This window comes from Pundamilia nyererei, unplaced genomic scaffold, assembly GCF_000239375.1.
Source record: "Pundamilia nyererei isolate P.nyererei 1_Seehausen unplaced genomic scaffold, PunNye1.0 scaffold00007, whole genome shotgun sequence".
Lineage (NCBI taxonomy): Eukaryota > Metazoa > Chordata > Actinopteri > Cichliformes > Cichlidae > Pundamilia > Pundamilia nyererei.
Genome location: NW_005187408.1, coordinates 4,037,767 through 4,059,491, shown reverse-complemented (window position 1 = coordinate 4,059,491; position 21,725 = coordinate 4,037,767). Strand labels below are relative to the sequence as shown.

At 38.4% G+C, this 21,725-nt stretch overlaps 1 protein-coding gene across 1 annotated transcript in view; it reads right to left on the bottom strand.

Annotated features, from left to right (window-relative positions):
* Positions 1 to 18,895, bottom strand: part of eya1 (EYA transcriptional coactivator and phosphatase 1) — a 64,610-nt gene extending 45,715 nt beyond the window's left edge. Inside the window, exon 1 of the mRNA XM_005722574.1 lies at positions 18,652 to 18,895. The gene's annotated coding sequence lies outside the window, so the exon portion shown is untranslated. The remainder of the gene's footprint in view (positions 1 to 18,651) is intronic.
* Positions 18,896 to 21,725: the final 2,830 nt, after the last annotated feature.

Below are 21,725 nucleotides of genomic sequence, written 5' to 3'. Positions count from 1 at the left end.
ATATATATATACTTAACTCAATCTTATTCAGATTTAAGAATTTACAAAAGCAGTTACTATATTTTGTAGTTGCCCCGGTGCTTGCTAACTGGCATGTAGTTAAAAACTCTCCATGGACACATTTGTCCATGAATACGCCATAAGAGACAAGTGTAGTTTATGACCAGTGAAGCACACCTGGGGAAAGTCTATAAGGAACCCTGAAAATCCTCAGACAGATACTTTATTGGTCTCCAATGGCCCCAAAAAAGCCAAACAAGCACACTTCAGAGACCTATTACTCAGAATAAGACATTGCTAGGGCTGGAAGTAAGCTATCACTGTGGGCATTACATACATAATATACGTCCTGCTGAAAGATAAAAGAATCTTTAATAGAACATTTGTTCTAATAAGTAAGTGAAATGTGGATTTTTGATTTATCTCTCTTGGAATTTGGCTTAACAATGACCTAACTTTCCTTGCAAATATAGACACACATTTTGCAGCTGACATTAACATATCTGAACATGCAAGAAAAAGCTTTACCATACCTATTTGTGTAATTGATGTTGTTTTCATCTTTCGGTGGACATATTTTGCAAAATTCAGTGAAACATTTTATAGATGTCTGTACAAGAACAAAAACTAGATTAAAGAAGAGTATAGTCCAACCTATGAATACTGGGAACTTATGTAATTACGAACTGATGAGTAGGAACATCAACATGTTCTCCAGCTTTAATGCTCGTGCAACCCAATGGTATGCTATGACAGTATGATCTATAGTTTGCTCTTATCACAATCTCTAAAGCTAAAAACACTGAAATATAAGGCTATAAAATTTTAGAGACGGATATATTCTAAACTGCTGATTCTAGTCATGAATGTGATCTATATGTTGCTGTCCATATTAGAAACAAAGTTTGCATTGAAAATTGATCTTGCATGGCTTTACGGAGAAATTATTAACCACGAAATAGGTACACTTTATCTAAGCTGTTTATACCCTAACAACCCTTCATAATAGCATTGAAATATAATTTTTTAAAAATGATGAAATGGCTATTTTTGTATTTGTTTCTTTATTGTGCTCATGTTACTCATAAACGGCTCCATTATGAAAGCAGGGAAAAACAATTTCACCCTCTGCAGTCGCTTGTCTTTTTTATCGATATAATTTTGCCAAGCCTCAGTAGTCTGAAATCGACTTAAAATAGAAGGCTCTCAATCGCCATCAGCTTTTACCAAAACCCAAAAAAGTTTCATAATTTAATGTAAAAAAGTTACACAGTGGATAACTGCTTTCAGATGCCTTCCCCGCAAATGCAATAACAATCAGAAAAAGGAATCAAAACATATTGAAGTGGCACATTTTTGTCATTCAGCAGCAATTCTTTGGCAGTGCACACAAAAGCACATTTTCACTTGATATAACAAATTGTGGGATCTGCTTATAGCTGTCACATCATTTTAAAATTTGCAATCAAGCACAGAAACAAATCTGAGTGTAAAGAGCGTTCTTCCTCAGTAGGTTTAGCAGATATTAATAACTGTTGTGATAATGAAGAGTAAGACTTTAGAATTTCTCTAGCATTCTGGTTTAACTATACAGCCTCACAGCAACACTACTAAATCTAAATTAGCTGCACCCTAAAATACCAATATGTTTGGTAATAAATTTTCACCACCCCTTTAATGGCAGCATTTGTCAGGGTTGCCCCAACTGTCTCGGACAGACTTCTGACTTGTGCAACCCAGGCGGCCAGAAATGTGGCACTCCCCGTCTCTTCCCCAGCTGCCCAGGTCAGCAAAGCACTAGAGGCCAGGCCACTGATCAACAGGCTTGCAGTGGGTCTGGCCCGCAAGGAGGCGAGGGGGGCAGGTCATCAGTGGAACTTATGTTCACCACCAACCAACTCCCAATTGGTTAGAGTGCAAAATGCAGACATTATAGACATAACTGCTGCCTCTCAAACCCACCCCTCCAGGCAAACTCTGTCCTCCTCTCTGACTCACTTACCAAACCCCCACTAGTCCAACCACTGTGACATTTGTGAAGCCAGGAGTCCACATAACAAAAACACATTAGGCAAATGTCTGGGGTCAAACGTCTGTTTGAATTGGCCAGATGAAAGACACTTGGATTGGGTCTGTGCCATTCTCCTCAGTGACTAAATACAGTTACAAAAGAGGCACTGCTGTGCAAGCCAGCGGTTTGTCTTACTAACAGAAAATGCTTCCACATTCAAGTTGCAGTGCCATATTTGCCAAGGGATGATACAAGAGCACAGATGAGGATTTAAGCCAGGGGCATTATCAATCAGCTATTTGTCCTAAATAAACAGAAATAGCACAGACCGGACAATAACTTATATTTAGCCTACATCCACATTTGTTCTCAAAGAAACAAGTGCACGCAAACATAGCTTGGGTATTTCCAGTGATGAATGAGCACCGCCACTGGACACCAGCTTTCAGTAATTTTTAACTCCTCGACACATTTAACAGCTGGGTTTATCTGCATACTCTGCACGTCGGCCGGCTGATGCGTAGATTATTCATTTATTTTATACAGGAGCAAGAAACACACTGAGCTCCACAATAAAGTTGTGAATACAGTTAACAAACAGCAGCTAGCTAGTGAAATATTTCCAGATTTTCAAAATAAGCAATGCATTAATTGTAGTTTCAGACAATGCAGGAGGAGCACTGACTCTTCTACTAATATATCCCCTCAAAGTACTTCTAGGTGACTTCTGTGCATGTGCCTGGTACTTGTTGCTGCAGCCATCACGAGTAAGGGAGACAGCCTTTCATTTATTGTTTTTCTTAGAGTACTACTGCTGCACTATCAATATCCAGTAGACAGGAAGAGCTGTCTAAGTTACTTCACATATGAAAAAACAAAGATGGCACCGCCAGGAGAAGCGCTAACAGTTTAAACCAAGAGGAATCAACGAATACATAATTTACTGAAAAGTCAGTAAAGAGTTGAGATGCAGTGCATTTTCTACAGACACTGTGAATGAAATCATTAAAAGTCAATGATATGCCATGTTTGTTTCCTCTTGATGTGTTCAGAGCAGCAGTGGCCCCTCTAAAAGGTGACTTCCCTTATGAGGAAATGGAATTTGCAATGCACTCCACTCAGAACACTCTCCCTTTGTGCTTGTGAGAAAATATGTTCTCTGTCTCTCTTTTTTTTTTCTTTTTTCTTTTTGGTATAACTGATTTAAAGAAAAACAATCTCAGAATTTACGCTTTTCTCTGTCAATATGGCTCGTGTTAGTGTGCAGTATTTCTGTGTATTTTAGTATCAACTTAAGTACAGTAACACTGCAATCCTATTGCCAGTCTTTAATTTAAAAAAAATACATTGTTGCAGGCAGAAGGTAAGGGTAAAAAGATACTTCTTGCAGAAAAGAATAGATTTGGTGTCTGCCTGTTTGCCTGTGCCAAGTTTTCTCTTATGCAAATGACTCAGACTGTGAAGTAACAGCTGGATTTAAATCGTAAAGCAACAAACCAGCTACGGCAGACATGTAACCAAAAGAATGGCATTTAAAAGTGTGCAGTACCTGGAAATGTTTTGGCAGGTCAGATTAACGCAGTGTAAAAGGCTTTAAAGATGGCAGTAGTTGATTGTTAGTTGAATTAATGTATTGAGACTATAACCTACATGAATTCCTATTGATAATTCACCTGGTGTAAACATCCATCTAACAAATATCCTCCCACTCTTATGAGATCTCAAAATAAGTGACCAAGTAGCAGTCTTATTTTTGCATTGCATATATGTAATCTAAATGGCAATGCTACAGATGATGAACTGATTTAAAAAAAAGAAATGCTGTCACAGGCATAAAAAAATTTGCAACAACATGCATATAAAGCAAACAACTGGACAATATTCACAGCCACAGGATTAACAGGACTTGTCTACTATTGTTTAGGTCTCCTTCGTGCCATCAAAAGTTCTTTGACCCGTAGCGGACATAAACAAAGGACCTCTGCAATTGTATTGTTGTGTCTGACACAAGGACACTGGCACCAAATCTTTTGGGTACTGTGAGCTGCAGTGGGAGAAAAGTGGAGGTGGGGGGGGGCCTTGGTGGATCATGCTTGTTCCGAAACAATGTTTGAACAGAACGAGATCAGTAGAGTTTGAAGCTTCAGCTCTCGTTTGTACTCTTTGAGTTGTCTTTGAACAGATATGCTGGGCGTACTGTAGCACAGAGGGAGCCTGCTGCCATAGGTGCATGGTGGTCTGCACAAATGTCTGGGACAGTACATTTCGTGGCTGATCTGTGTAAATGTCTCTGTGAGTTGAAACAAAACTAAGAAAAATGGTGGTTCACTTCTCTAACAAGTGATATTATAGTGTTTTTTGCATGCTGTGTGTAAAGGGAGTGAAAGAGACAAGAGTAAAACTGGAGTTCAGCTTGCTACAGCTGCCAAATACCTTCAGGGAGATCTCTTCTTGAACTCTGTACATGGCACCTTTGAAAAATAATATACCTTTTCAAACCTGTGAATCAGAGATAAATTATCACTTTAATAATGAGGAATCCCTGATAAACCTTTTGATAGTCAAACATCACAAGGGGAAAGTGTGATGAACTGCTAGTAACCTCTGATGATGAACACATGATTCATCAATACCAGCAGATCTGCATGTCTTTGCTAACAAAGCCACAACAAAGAAATTCTGGCCGACCGGGACTTTGCCTCTGACTCCAAAATAAACACTATTTGTTATAAGGAGCAGACAGAGGGAAAACCGGGATGAGAGTGTTAAGCCTTCTTCCTCTCAACTTTGTGACTCAGTTGCTGAAGCCCCAGGTGTTTTTTTGTTCTTAAACACATGTCAACTCTCAGACTATCAACACCAACATAAACTTTGCCTAAAATAAATAAATGAATAAAACTGCTAGCAAAACTTTCTCTGCCTACTACTACCAACTAAACAGACATATAAATAGCTCAGCAGCCTACCATGGAAACAAACAACCGCAAAGGCTCGGATCAGTTACAGGAGTAGCAACTTTTTATAGGTCACAAATCTTCCAGTTGCCTAGGAAACAATGTGGAAGAACAGTGTGCTATTGGTTGCAGAACTGGTAATACCTGTCGGGGCAATTAGAAGGCCTATTTTGTTGAAGGAGGAGTATCAGAAGGCTGACTTTGAGTAATTGAAGGCTTTGGTCATTCAATGGGCATGGACTGTTCTGTTAAAGCCGCACCTGGGCTAAGACAATTTGAACAACTCACAGTGGGAAGAAATGCCTGTTTATTCTGGTGCGAGCTGGTGCAAGTATCTGGTGGAAGTTTGTCTAAAGATGGGAGAATGATTTAACAAAAAGCAACTTTCTGAATATTGATTTAAATTGTTCATGCTGTAGCCAAGCTTATGTGGCAAACTGTGGATCTGCTTTGGGAAAATTTCAACCCAAAGTACTGAGTGTCAAACTTTTATCTATAGTTACGTCTAGAAATTCATTCTAGTTTAGATATACTGAGGGCAACAAAACCTTTAAAATGTAGGTATTTTTGACACAAAGTTGGTTAACACTATCTTTCTCTTGCATCTTCAAAAGGCATGAACTCTGGACCATTTCAGGAGAATCTAATCTACACATCATCCAAATTTGCACTTTCTCACATGTTGCAAACAATGGAAGATATCCCTCATTATTTGCATTCTTCCCAATGAAATTACTCCATGTGGTTTAGGTTGTATCTGGGCAGACATGGACAGTTACCTGAAGCACATACTCTATAAGATTTGGACATTAGCATTTTGACATACAGCTCTGTGATTCTGGAAAGATTTGGGGCTGCAGTGCATGTATAAATACAGCTCTAGATTCACAGCTGTAGCTCTCAGAGGAGCCTGGCCCATCCATTGCATGATGACTATGCAATTTACAAAATTACAAGCTAGCTGAAACCCTGCCCTAAAGAAGCCCCAGACTCTGCCTGAATTATTTATTAACTATTGATGAAGGCTGATAAATGCACCCCGCTCACCATCCCAATGACATTCTTGTCTCCTGCCTTGAGCCACTTCTGCCACTTTGTCTGCCTGTATGTTCCCGTGATACAAAACTTAGCAAAATGTGGATTTTGTTCATTTATAACACAAAAAGGCAGCTGTTTTCAGCAATGTATCATCTTACAGCTCTCAACTGTGCTGCTATCTCTGCAGCCGGGGGACCCAAATAAGTACATTACCAAGCCAGCTAATTACAGTTTCACACAGTGCGACAGTCGACAATCTTCCCCTATTCTGTTGGCCAGACACCAAAGCGTTCTAATGTGCTCACACAAGGGGAATCAACATGCCAATCTGATGGAGATATACAAACATCAACAGAGAACTACCGGCATAATTTTGATTACTTCCTTGCCTTAGGTATTAATATAAAATCCATCAAGCTTTGAGAAACAGAGGAAAACATTACTGTATATTTGAGGAAAGGAAAAGTGTTACTTTCTTTTTCACAGTGTGGATAAATCTTTCAAAACACGCACAAATGCATGCAAAGACACTAGTACAGTACTTAATACTACAGAAGAATTTTAGGGATATTAATTGACTAATAAATATGAACATTATCAAATGACATTTGAGCACTTGAGCAGCCCCTTTGACTGACCTCTGGGACTGGCTGTCCACATCTCCACCACCAATATCTCTAGCAGCTGCAGAGCACTTAATAAATTGCACCTTTAACAAAAGGAAAAGGTGATGAATTGAAAAATGTTTAGCCCTTTCATGCATTATTAATGCAGCCTCTCCCTCAAATCGGCCGCTGATAAATAATTAAAATTAATCTCCTTATGGGAGTTTTCATTATAGGATAATTTAATTAAATGAAAGCCCAAGGACCTCTGAGGGCCCTGAGCCACTAGGGCCCCATGCCCTACTCCTCTAATGGGTCGAGGACAGGAGATTGTCCTGGTAATGCACGGGAGCCCATACATTATTTAATAGATCCCACTAAGTAAGGACAGATCAATGATAACTTGTCATCTCATCAATGTGTTGAAAGCATTCCAGAGGCCACTGCAGAACAAATCCCAAAACTGAAAGAAAAGAATATCCGTGCACACACATAGAAAGTAAAACAGTTGCAAACACATACACATTAATAGCAGCTATGGATATTCTCTAGTTGTGTCTGTGCATTTTACTGATGGGAAAGCAGTGGTGGATCAAGGACGACGAGGTAAGATTGCTTCGGTACAAAAAGTTGAAAGGTGCAAGATATACACCTGATACAAACAATATCAGCATCAAATGGGAGCCTTTAAAGATGGTCTTGGTAAACAAGAGAAAAGACTACTGCAGAGGAAGAGGGGTCCATGCTCGTCTCGACTTCTGGAACACTCAGGCATCTAATTATTATACTGCACTGATCACAAAACATTATCAATGATGACGTACTCATCTAGCTCACACCACAAACAGCAACCCAACAACCAGTAAAGCAAATAGTACCTTTAATTTTAAATATAATGTACTGCATAAATATGTATGGTAGAGTCACATTCATGTCTATCTGATAGGGCTTGACTTGTCTGTGATTAAGGATACCATTTGAAGTCATGGTGGAAAATCAACATAAATCTAGGATAGAAATAGCAACTCTTAAAAAGTACAGCTTGGTTTCTAATTATGCAGAGATCACATTGGGCACTGAAAAAGCTAAAGAGTCCCTTTAAAAGAAACCATACAGAGTCACTCAGAGTTTGGCAAAATAATGCCGGCTAAGTTTTAGTAAGGAGTGGTGAAAATATGATTTTATTTTGCTTTTGCCAAAGCCAGGGCAGAGTGTCTTCCTAGCAAATAAACTGAAATTCCTTCTGGTTGAATAATAATTATGGAATATGGAATATTGGCAAAACGTGTTTCAACCCCCCTGGTATGTCCACTACATGCACACATTTCTGCTAGTACAAGTTTTGTAGCAGTTTAAAAATGGTAAAATTCAAATTCCAAGATGGACCAAATGACTCCGAGTGCCAGATTTGACCCAGGGGCCAGATTCAATGATTAATACTGTAATACTTTAAAATAGGACTTACACAAATTAAATGAATGCAATTACTATGCTTAAAGCTTAGCGGGAAGTGCATGTATATGCACGCCATGTCTGAATTTAAAAGAGGAAATCTTTAACATAAATATTAGCATTTTGTGAAAACAACTGAGTAATTAGTTTAGGGGATAATAAGCTGGGGTAGGCACACAATGAAAGAAAGCATTCTGGCTTTAAAATGAATAAAAATTGATTGTGTCCCAATAAAAAACGAATTGCCAGAGTGTTAACTGGATTCCCCATAAACGTCTGTAGCAGTCCCTGGCCGCTTTATTGTGTGCTAATGCAATAGAGAACACTTAGCAATAAATGCTCCTCTCTGATGAGCTCACAGAGGCTTTCCAAGATGGCCTGATGAAATTGTAAAAATTAGATTTGAGCTAGCTGCTAATGACTCCTAAAACAAAGGAAACTCTCCAAATGGAATTAGCCTGCCCTCTCCTTCTCTAAATACATCATATGTAAATTACTGTCATTTGGAGAAATATGCTTGCCTGGAAGGTAAAGCCTTCATTAGAGATCTCAGTAGGTTTGGGACTCGAACAAGAACTCCTCTAGGACATTTAAAAAGTTTGAGTACTGAAAGAAGGTAAAGGTATTGTTCACTCATGGTAGCAAATCAGAGTAATGACCAAAGAACTTATTTTTGATTATTTTAGTCAAACCTCATGGATTATTTTTCAGAGATGAGGACACAGTTATCTGCTCTGAGAAACAAATACAGCATATCTACGTTTTCATTTATATAATCCTCATTTGCATATGGATTATCGTTAGTGAATTACTTCAATAATGCAGAACCACGGACACCAATGAAGTGTCTGCTCAGGTTATTCATTACAGTTTATTAAATAAATGGCTCCATGGTGGTAATGTCAGCTATTAGCTGCATGTTTATTTTAAGCTTTTTTCATTTGCCATCATGCAAGATTGTTTTCTTAATCATAATAAAGTTAATCCAATATTCAGTCTGACTTGCAGCAAGGACGTTGTTTCCTACTACTATTAATATCCAGATGATTGCAAAGTGGTCTTAAAGGTCTGTACAAGGAAGGCATAAATTTGCTTTTTAATATCAGAGTTATCTCGTGCTTAAAGCTAACATGAGAATTAATTAAACAAACAATTAGCAAATGAATGAATCATCACTTTGCAGTCATTTGGGCATTAATGAGGTACATTAATCAGGTTACGCTTGAAAATACTTATTAATGAGCCTGTGAAAACCTGGACAAAAACAAAATTGTTTTTATTATTTCCCTGATCAAAAAGGTTTACAAACTGGTTACAATAGGCAACTCTGGAAAATTTCATAAGGAAAAACAGTGTATTTTGTAGTATTACACAGCAGTGTTGTCTTTAACATGCTTAATCATCCATAAAACAGTATTTTTATACATGAGTGGCCATAGGGCTTGGTGTTACATACACAACTGCACTGATGGGCAATAGTCAGTCGTGCAGCTCGGTTCTAAAATATTTACACAACTCAACCCAACAGTTATTTGCCTTTCTAACGAAGGCAGCACTTTACCACTCAGCAACCATTCACACTGCTCTGTACTGTTTGTATAAGACAACTTTGCAGGAATTACTTACCAATTAAACAGGATAGGTAGTGTTTGGCTGAGCTGGTCAATAGTTTCCTAATATAAACAGAGGGCTTTTGGACAATACTGTTGTGTGTTCATACCAGGAAAGTAATTCACTTATCAGGGCGTTGTTCTCATTTAACCCTTGTTGAATCACCTGACTTTGTTGGTAGACTTGGTTTTAGATAAAACCTCCAATTATCAGACCTCACAGTGTGTCCTGAAATAAAATGTTTACATGTAACACCATGGAGTTACATGTAAACATGCATATCAATAATAAATTAAACATTAAGGATTACTACACATCTGCATGGAAAATACTAGCTGATTTCTAACTATGTTTTCTATTAATTTGATTGTGACTAAAAACAAGACATCTGTTTCTCTTTGTATTACTGTTTGCTGGACACATGTCTGTGCAACACTGAAGTTTGAGGCTCTTCTGGGGGAAACATATGGAGCAACAGCCAGACTGCAGCTGTGGGGTATTTCCACCGTCCATAAGTGCCTACCTATTAATGGGCTTACAGAAACTCAAAATAATAACTTAGATCTGTCAGACTGTTAAAATCTCTCTAATGCAGTCGTTTTGTATCAAACCAAAAGCAGGCATGCAGATAGCAACAAAGCCAAAGGGTACAATACGCTCTAATGTCCCAAAATATTCACTCCACAATATCCTAGACTAACACCCAAGAAGCCAGTGTAACGGATAACCATCATGTAAAAATAAAAGTTTGCCAACCTTGCATCCGAAAATAAATAAACACTACCAAATTAAATTATCTAAATCCTCTATTTAATAAAAAATAAATAAATAAAAATCAAAAACAGAACATAAAAATTCCAACCGGTGATAAATGTCATAACTAAAAACATTGCCAGTGAACACAGTTCATTCCAAGTTAAAACTGTGTGAGGCAAATTAAAAAAGAAACACAGAAATAAAATCAAGAAATGTTGCTGCATTCTGTGGGTCTGAGCTTCTTTAAGATGGACTGAGACAAAACAAACAGGGAACATCTGTTTTGTAATAAATGCAAAGTAACTGTGATAATATGGTAGTGCTTAGTGCACGTGGGTAACCACATATCTGTGAAGGCACCATTAAAGCAATAAAGAGTGGTTTAGTGTCAACCAGGCAATGTTTTTTGCAAGACCTTGCGCATTTTAGCAAGACACTGCCAAACCCATTCAATGCATATTAAATTTGCATGGTTCCATTGTAAAATTGTCTGGGTTAAGTCTAAATTGACATGCCTGAAGATTAGACGTGTAATCCAGAGAAAACATCGGGCAGATGATGAAGTAAAAAACTACAAAAAATGATCCTTTGAAATGTAAAGCAGCTGGAATCCTGTATGAAGGAAGAAAGGCTATAGCTTTCAAAACTACAGCAACTACAGCTCCTGAACACGTAGATGTAGAATAGACAATGCTGAGAGAAGCAGCGATGCAAAACAATGTTAAACATGCCTTTTTTCCAAGTTTTTCTGAAATGCAGGCCCAGCAACCCACCTGTCGAGCTCAGGGAGATGTGTCTTATTCTTTTATTCTTTCTCTCTCTTGCACCCACTATGTCTGCATAAAAGTGGCGAGGGCTGCACCTAAATGCACTGTTCTGCAACAACAGCACATGTATTTTAAAAAAATCTCAGTTTCAGTATATGACACATAGCCTTTATTCTATGAATTAAATATACTAGAGTTTAAATGATTTGCAAATCATTACATTATGATTTTAGACACCACTGACTTACAATATGTGCTGAAATTCATATCTTATCAATCATATCAATGTTCTTTAAGGAGCGGATTACAGTAATTGAAAGTCCATACTGTGACAGAAATAACTGTTCTCACACAGGGGCTAGACCCACTGGTGCCTTTTGCTGTCTGTTGGCAAGAACTAAATATATTTTCTGCATTCTGAATGGCATTCCACTCTAACGCATATGTGCCAGTAGTTAACAGTGGATGAGAATAAATAGCTTTCTTAGCCAAGCTTTGAGACATGTAAAAGATGGGTGTTAATGTCTGACATGTACGCAAATTATCTGTAGCGATATTTAATATCTTTAAGCATATAAGCAGTTGCAAAGAAGTATTTTGTATCAATATCTTTGCATTCATATATTTTTCCATTAATAACAAGACAGATACACTAAAACTTATAGAAAATGACAGCGTAATAACCCTTCTGGCAGCGTATCAGGGCCTAATTTCTAGGGATCATAACAGTAAGCCAGAATTATGTCACCCGGACCACCTGTTCCCTGAAAACGTCACTGGTTTTAAGTAGTTCCGGCATGCATCCAAAATGTGAACTTCTGAACCACAGTGCTTACTTCTCATTTGTGCAGAAGCAGGAGGCAGCAGTGTGTAGCAACAGGCACTCTAATTTCGTGGCAGTAGAGGGAAGGTTTACATAAGAGACGTGCTGTTCTGTGGCTGTCACTCAACCTGCGTCTGAATGGCAAACGCTAGAATGAAGCCGATGCTGTTTCATGTCACCTGAAGGCTAATAAGAGATTAAACATCAGCAGCCAAAATGCTAATTATTGCTCAGTAGCTCCGCAACATATCCAACAAACCCATACCTTTGGAAATGTTCCATTAAAAGTATCAATTTTTATTATAAGACTATTCAGGATATTTTTTTTATTTACAAAGAGAACATGCACATTAAAAAATATATCTGATGCTTACTTGGATGATGAATGCTTTAAATATCAATATTAAAGAAGATTACAGAAATAAGACTTCTCTGCTTGGAGAAAAGGCGAAATGTTCTGAGTTGCACTGCAAGCGAAGCATGAACACACTGTATATTTCTTTTGGACTGGGGTTCTAAAATAGCTGTGCAAGCATTTGTGGACCACACACAGCTGCTGGTGCTGGGGTTCTGCTCACATCATTGGAGTTTATGCCAATTAGCTGTTAAGACTATTTGCAGGGTGTTGGTCATAAATGAAAATAGATGGTCCATCCTTCAAAGCTACTCACCAACCACTGTGCTTGGTATGACTGGCAATAAACATGTACATGTATTTATGAAGGTTTAAAAGATATAAATAAAAATAGAGGCAAATCACTTACAGTTTTTTTTAAAGCAGCTAAGTTTTTTTATTACTACTTTATTCCTGCTGCGAAAATACAACACAAAATACTACAAAAATACAACTATGAGGGTTTTATGAAACACCTAAAGTATAAGAGGGGCCATGGGGGAACTGGACTGTTAAGTGAAATGGCCTTACTGAGGAAACCAGCCCAGCAGTGGACACTTACAGGGAGCAGGGCCATCATACTGTGTTGGCCTTGATGAAATCCCCCCGCACTAAGGCCAGGATGCTGACAGTAGAGCTCAACGTAGTCGAAGTTTTTCCAAGGCTGAACAGCCTAGTCATTACCTCTACAAAAGGTTGATAAATGACAGATAAGGTGCCACACAGAGTGCATCTCAGCACTGTGGAATACAGCAAGTCATTCAGTTTGTGGACAAACAGCACAGACACTGGCAAGCAGGCAGAAGAGGGCACTGTTTTCAACACTGTTACATAGAGTACACAGAGTACAGTACAATGATAAAGGCATCACTGAACAAATTCACCTAGAGTTACATTTTTAAAAAAATTTATATTATTTTTTCCAAAATTCACGTCTTTCTGCAGTGTTAAATTTGATGCATTCAAACATGCTTTTCTTATCAAGGCGGCCACTGTCTGTCCTGTGACCAGAAAGAAAAGTAGCTCTGTACGCGCTCCATTTGCTCCACGTGTTAAGGTGTCTATTATGTGTGAAACAAGCTATTTTTCTTTAGCTGTGCCTTTTTGACTCTGATGACATAATGCTGTGGGGAGAGCTGGTACTCGGGAAACGCTCCGCTCCTACTTTTATACACCTATTTAAGAACAGCAGCCTTTCACACCAAGTTCAGCAGGAAGAAGCAGTAAAATTAAATGGGAAAGGTCTACAGTATTTCATAATTAATAGGCAGCAGTGAGAGGAGAACAGTCCACGTTGACGTAAAAAGATCAACAACGTATAAAAGTGATCATTCATTCTCCAGAAAATCACAGACAAAAAAACCCCAGTGCCCTATGTTGTTCCTTTAAAAAAAGAAACCAAAATCATAACAAATTTGAAATACGTGCCAAGCTTTTTAAAATCTTTGATTGCTTTACTTTATTTGGCAGTCCTACAGAGCCTCTACTCTCCTTGCCTATATGATCTAATTTGTTACTGAGGTGGTCCCCAGCTCGTACCTGGTCACCACCTGCAAGCAGTACTGTAAATTACTTGGTGGGCTTAATTGCCCATGTCCACTGTGTTACTATAAACTACTAGCACTGTGCTAACTCTATTGTCAGGTACTTAATCAAGGCCACCAGATTTATTTCCATGCACTAACTCTGGGGACAACTGCAAGCAGGTCTGAGTAATTGGATTTTTTTTTTTTTTTTTTGCATCTAAATTAACCACCTATTCTTAGTGAGAACTGGAGTTTGGAAATGATAACAATAATGATATCAACCAAGACCATATGAGGCCTTGCCTTTCATACTGGGAGCTGCATTATGCACAATAGAGCCAGATGTTGCTCGCACTGACCTTACCTGGGGGGGTATGGTGCCATTATGCCAATCACACACTGCAGCACTTTAAGTCACAGACCTAAGTTGGGCTGGAGAAACTCAATTATTCAGGTTCTTACCTCACACATACAAAGCAGTAGCAATGGGTATTGAGTTTAGCTTAGTTCTTCCAGCATTCACCTAAGGCAGCAAAGCACAAGAAAGAAATGAATAACCACGCATGAATTTGGACACGTTTCCAAGTAAAACTGCTGTTTTTACTAAAATCCTTTGACAAACTATTTCAGTAAAAAGCTAGCAAGACAGGCAGATATTGATTCAACAAAGATACTTTTTTCTCTCTTCCTGTGAACACAAACAAATAACTGTTACAAGATTAAAATATACACATACAGATTTAATTAGGCCAGTTGACTAATACGGTTACATTACACTTCAAGAAGTTAGCAAGTGACTCGAGCGCATATGGGAAAGAACAAAAAACCCCAAAACACAAACAAAAACGTTTCCAACATAAAGTAAAATAAATTAAATGCTAACAATTTCATTAGGATGTGCTATATGAATATACATTTAGCTTCTAAAAAAATTATATGTTTTCCCATTTCAGTTTCTTTCATTAAGTGACTGCACATAGTAGTGTGTAATATAACTCCTTTTAGTCAGTGCAGTAGACGAAGCAGCGGAGGGCGAGAGAAGAGTGAGCACTGGGCAAGCAGAGGGGATGTGGTCTATGTAGGGATGTCAGAAGCATAATGGGGAGCTGAGTCATAGGTTATAAAAAGCTGTCATTAGGGATTTCTGTCCTCAGCAGCTCATCACACAGGACCTGTGAATTATTTATTACTCTGGAAACTCAAGTGCCCCTTTACTCCACGCCGCTTGGTTTACTGCACTTCCCTTTTCTTGGGCTTGTTAAATAAAAGCATACCATTTAGGTGCTGTTATTAAAGTCTTTAATAGGATAGAGTATAAAAACAGAAATTAATTTTATTAACATGACTATTTTGCTGATTTCATATAATGGATATAATAAATTACTGCCAGTGCATGCTCTTAATGAGAACATTTATTTACAATTAAAGTGTTTGGATTATTAGGATGTGCCCTGTGTTTGTTCTGCCCTCGGTCCAAATGACCACCTAATTAGCACTAATGCAATGCATTAATAAGGGTGATTGTTATTAGATCTGTTTTTTGTTTTTTTTAATAAATCACAGAACAATCCCACCAGCAAAAAGTCTGTAGTCTTGAAAAGGAATGGAACGAATGGAAACATGACAACCAGGCATCTCACATTAAGTTACATTTTCTTTTTTTTAATATATGTCAAACTTTTTAAGCCATGAAGTAACATACACCATCGCCAGCATAGTCCAGAAATTACTTTTTTTTTTTAAAAAGAAGGAAAATCTACTGCCCCGCTAAATCAGTCTCACTTAATTTTTTCCCCTTGGTTTTTGATAGCAAAGTCAATGCAAATCAGTTCAGGCATTTTTCCTCACTTTGTTTTGTTCTTGGTATATGAAAATGGTTAAAAATCCCATGGGTCAGTGAAAATGATCCCTCCACTCCAGTCGCCTGCTCTAAGTCAGCCAAAACATTCCAGACTTCAAAAGACGGCTTTGCCTACCAGGGCCATTTCAGTGTCCCAACCTCCACGGCCCAGGAGGACTTGGTTATTTGGATAAATTAATTTCTGGAGTCTGCCTGAGTTGCAAAAACAACCTCCCGCCTGACAGCAAATTAGTCTAACAGAAAAAAATAGAAAATATATAAAGTTAAAGAGAACACCCACTTTTTTTTCTTTTTTTTTTGCTTGTTTACTGACAGCTCTGTTGCACTCATGCTTTTACATGTTTCTGGAAATTTTTAATAAAAGAACAAAAAATATTGTTGAAGATATCTGTAAACCTATCTGCTGGCAGGTGAAGAGTTTCAACAGTCAGCATCAGCACAGAGGCTGTAAAGCATACTGTGTACAGTACACAGCTGACAGGCTGTATACCATAAAACAGACTCATGTAAAACTTTAACAACTGTCAGTGGTATTGAAAAAAAATGATATAAAACTGAAATCTGCCGAAGCCTCAAACATATGTAAAAGAGAATAATATAAACCTGAGAGCACAGACTGTGAAAATGGGGGAGGAAAACGGTTACGGAGGAAAAATTATGCAAACAGATGAAGACAATCCAGAATTAATGGTCCGCAACATTTTCAGGCACTCAAAGAGCTGTCCAAGGACACCATGGGGGAGACTGCATGGCCCCAGTAATAGGAGGAGCATGTAACTTCAAAAGTAAGGAGAACAGACTGGAGAACTTTCCTCTGAAGTCAAGTCTTAAAGAAAACGTGAAGCATATGTACAGTACAGTAGGGAATCTAGTACATGTGTGAATGAAAATTGTTCTCCTCATTGCTGCAGACATGATACATTGCAGTATTTCTACTGCACAGCCACACTTTAAAAAAGTGATGGATTTCTGAACTCAGATCTTTGGGTTGCAGCTGTTCCACCTCAGGCCACTGAGGATACACACACACACACACACACACACACACACACACACACACACACACACACAACAGAAAAGAAAAGAAATTGGGTCAAAACAAAACAAGATATTCCACAATTTCAATAAATGTGTCCATAAAATACGGTATTCAGAGGATGTGAGATCACCCTATGAAATATAAAAAGCTATAAAAAGTATTGACCACAAGTCACAATAAATATGTCATTTACAATGTTGTGGATTTTGACCATGTTCCAGACCCCTCTTATAATAGATGATATTTCTGAAGGGCAGTCCACGGAAAGGAACATTAAACTGTGGCTTTGTCAAATGACGTAATCAGAATGAGAAGACTATTACAGAATAATCTTATAACAATGAATCAATTAATCAAAAGGAATGGCAGCTATTTTGATAACAGGTTGATTGTTTTAATTATTTAGGATATTTTGAAGCAAAAAATACCAAATGCTACTTCTTTTTTATTTTTTCATATGTGAGGATTTGCTGCTTTTCTTCAACTAAATATTGAGTGTTTAACTGTGTATTGGTTCAAACATTTTTACCACATCATAAATGATGTTAATGCTGTTTAACAATGTTTAATGTTTAACCATAAAAATAAAATAAAACCAAGTTTGGAAATAAATGGATGCTCATGTCTGTGCACTGAAGGCTAAAATACAACAAAACATCTAAAATTCAGGATACTGGTGAAGAAATTCAGCTTGATTATGAACATCAAGAGCCTGCACGCATGACACTGATTGGTGGGAATCAGGGAACCACCGCCTTTACACAGTAGGTCCAGAGAGCTGCTTAATTAGCAGTGCAGGGCTAGCAGAGGGCCTACCAGCGCAAAATTTGAATCGTGATGGCATAACTTTGACATAACCTACACTTCTGTCTTGCTGATGTGATTCAGCCATACATCACAAAAACTCTGAAGCATGAGAAAATGAAGACAAACTGTATCATACAGGAATGGGGAAAACAGAGGGGGAACACAATCTTTCCAAGGACTTTTGGTCTGAGGGAAGAACACCATGCATACTTGAGCCAATCCAACATGCACTAAGTGAGGAGAAAATGTCCATTTTTAACCTGTTATCCATCACTGTCAAATGCGGTGCACGGTTAAAAAAAGGGGGAAATAATTAAGCAGAAAAATGACTGCAGTCTGGGGCAGAATGGATGAGAGCGAAACTCAGGTACAGCTCCTGTCAACTTGAGCAAATGATATTTTGACAAATGTCTCTTACACAACTGGTACGTAGATCACTGCATTTCTGGGTGTAAAAACACGTTTTTATATATGTTATTGAGGTGAGTCAACACATGTAATGAATCACAGTGTAGTGCAGGGGCAGGCATAGGTCTTCTTTATTGCAAAATGTGGCTTGGTGCTGCTTTTTTACAAATTCAATTAAAAAAGTTCAAGTGTTCATACTCTTTGACGCATTGTCAATTTTACAGAAGGATAAACCGCTTGAAATAAAAGAAATTCAAAGAAAACTTCAAAACACTGAATTGCAATTAAAATGTTTACAATGACGTAACTAAAATAAACAAACCGATTCACAGTCACCCTAAAAGAAAAAGCCGCAGTTTAGGGAGCTTTAATTTCTCACTGAGCACCGATCCTTCCGCAGCTTAGACTAGCGCTGTGATTCAGAGGACTGTGAGGCTGCCCCGCTGAAAGTAACCCCGCTGTCCCCGCCCATTCTGGAAATGGCTCAATATCACGCTGTCAAATTCGCCACACAAGTCAAACAAATACTGAACAACTGCGCAGAAATGGCCAACAGAACAAAGACAAAAGGCGAAACGAGTGGTTTGACTGCTGCCTACCTTGCTGTTATGTACCGCCGCTGTCACCACATGCAACAAGTATCCATGTCCATAAAGATTAACGCCAGAGTCGGCTGGCCCGTCAACTTTTTTTTCTTTCTTTTGCTGGCTGGAAAATAGGGAGGGGGTTTCAATCACGTAAAAATGCTTATCATTGTCCGTCATTAAAGCTAAACGTTTTCATGGCAGCGGAGTCGGAAGGTTCCAGTGAATTGGCAAGATATCCGCATGCGTCTGTGCGCGAGCGCTGCTCGCTGGTATCAAATGTGGCAGGCACGAGGAAAGCTTACCCAGGGTATAATTCACTTCACTTTTGGCTTCAACAAGAGGCTGTTACTTGTCGGTGTCATATAATTTAATATATATATTTTAACCGCAGTTGTTATCAGTAAGATTAGCCCACACCACCATTTTGGTTTGATAGCATAGTTTTATAATTAGTCAGAAAAGAAAATCATTCAATTGCCTTTTGAAAACAAAAATCCACTTTTTTAAATGACATTTGCTCTGGTGAGTCATAATATGATTATTTGTAGTTACAGTAATCCTCATGTCTCGCAATTTTTGGATATGAATTAGAGCGCCACCTACGGGAGCCATTGTTTAGTTATCGGTTTTTGGCTGTTAGTGTGTGTATGAATGCTTCCTAGTTTGTTTGTTTTTCTTTTTTAGCATTTTAGTATAGCATAGTTTTAGACGATGACGAGGAGGAAATAAGAACAACAAATTCTGTTTATGAGGATTTCTTTTCAAACTGATTTATGCTCTTTTCTTCTGATATTGTTCCTTTCAAGGCTTGTAAAACAAGTCAAACTGAGTAATCTATAGAGGATGTATACACTATAACAAGAATACATATCAAGCGGGCCACCTGTAAAAAGAAAAACAACTTTATTGTATAAACTACTAGGATAAATTCTAGAAACATCTGTAATGTAAATTAATAATAATAAATTTGCTCTTTATTCTGTTTGTGTTGCTGCAGTTTTCACTTTTAATTGAGTGTTACAAAATTCCAGTTCACTGGCAATATCAGGAATATGTTTTTCCTGCACTATAAAAACCGTTTCAATTTGAAACAGCGTGAAAAGCCTCCATATAGTAAAGCGATTGTCATTCTGCTACTTTGATAATATCAAGTAATTGAGCTAGATGATTGGATGGACAGCCTCTAACAGCCTTCAGCAATACATCACAAGACAATTCTGATGATTTGTTGCATCAATTGACTGTTCACATAATCTCATTTGGGTCTGAAAATGCACTCATCCAAAGGTTCCAGTCCAGGCCTTCATTTTAGCACAGCAGCCAACACACCTTCAGATAAAGGGATGCGAGTGGATGAGAGAGTGCCACATATCCTTGAGAGCATTTTTTAATTTCTTAGTGCTCCATCTGTTGAAATGATAAAGTGCAGCTATAATGGAGTGCAACAAGATTAAATTAATCAGGTTTGTCCATTATACCGCCACAGGCTCTTCACAGATGATTGCAATTTTCTCTGTCAGGCCCATTATTGTAAGATCTGTTTAGTGGGTTGATGCAATTAAAATGGTTTTAATGTAAATTTAACAATACAAATAACACTTCTGTCTGTGTATGTTTAAGAGGGGTGCGGCTGGAGGGTCCTGAAGTGCAATGGTAAACACCCACTGTAACCATTTTTAACTTCAAACAAACCAGGGTGCTATTTGATTAGCGTGGACTCTGTGATCAATAACTATGTTTCATGTTTTCATGTTCTCTGTGATGTCAAAGGATCCGGTTGCACAGACCACCCTTGTCTGGACATCAGCTGTAAGGAACACAACACCTTCCAGAGGCATATCATGATGCCCATAGATCATTAGAACCTGGAGAGAGGGGAGTTTAATGGAGTCACTCTGATGAAAGCATATAAAGTGAACGCCTTCAGTCTTGCGTATGAATCTCAGGGCTCAGTACAGTAGGTGAGGCCGACTTGAGAGAATTTTATTAATTTTTCCTGGAGCTGATCTAATATCTTCCTGATTGGTTGCTTCCTTCTGCTGGATCAGGTCACTGCCATGGGACAAAGCTTACAGGATGTGTACTTAACAGGAGGAGATCTCGGCCTAGCGCCACAAAGCTCCCACCGCCACTTAAACGCAGGAATGGCGGAACTGTCACGCTAAAAATGTCAGATGCTTTTTATTCTCAGCACCTCTATAATTTTTGATTTACGCAAGACTGTAAAATATAACAATGCACCCGTGCTTTGTCTTCACGGGGACACTCTCCTGCACATTTGAGGACCCGTTTTTGAGGGTTTTTTTTGGTGCAACCTCATTTTTGTGAGACACAGTTTTCATGGATCCATCTAGAACTGCACGTCAGCCACATCTGTTTTAAGTGATTTCACTGGACGCGAGGCGGTTGAGGTTAGGTCTATTGTGACTAAATGAAGAATTACCATAACCAATCAGACAATGTACTTTATTACATTATATGCAGCATTTCATTTTGAGGTCAGGTGTTTTGTATTATTCTCCTATCAGATTACAGGTAAAGTGAAATAACCTACACCTGAAGAAAAGCGGACATTTTCTTGATTTTTGTTTTTCTGTCTTCTGTCCTTTAAGCACACAATGAAATTTATAGTACCCCGAGTGCCACCCAGGTAACCTGAGGAGGTATGCGCCAGTGTGTTTGTTGGAGGCACCTACCTTTCACACGAGGTGCATTCCAGTGGTCGTGGCAGGCCGACAACAAGTCAATCAATCACACTGTGCGCAGCAGTAATTCAGTAGGTGTCACACTATCTCTTTTGTTAGCCACAGGACGGCAGGGTGAGTTCACAGAAGGAAGAAACAACAAAATGCCTTTTTGGAAATCTCCCAAAATCAGATTATGGAACAAACCCTGCAGTTTGTATAAATAACTGAACAGAGTAACAATTTATGCACAGTTTAGGACAGCAATGCACTTTTATGCTTTAAAACTAAGGAATGTGGTGCATGGTTTCTATGGGTACTGCTAATATATGGTAGTCACTATTCAAATTGAAGATCCAATCACTGAATTCCCTTTTTGAGCCTGCATGCTTCAGCTTCAGA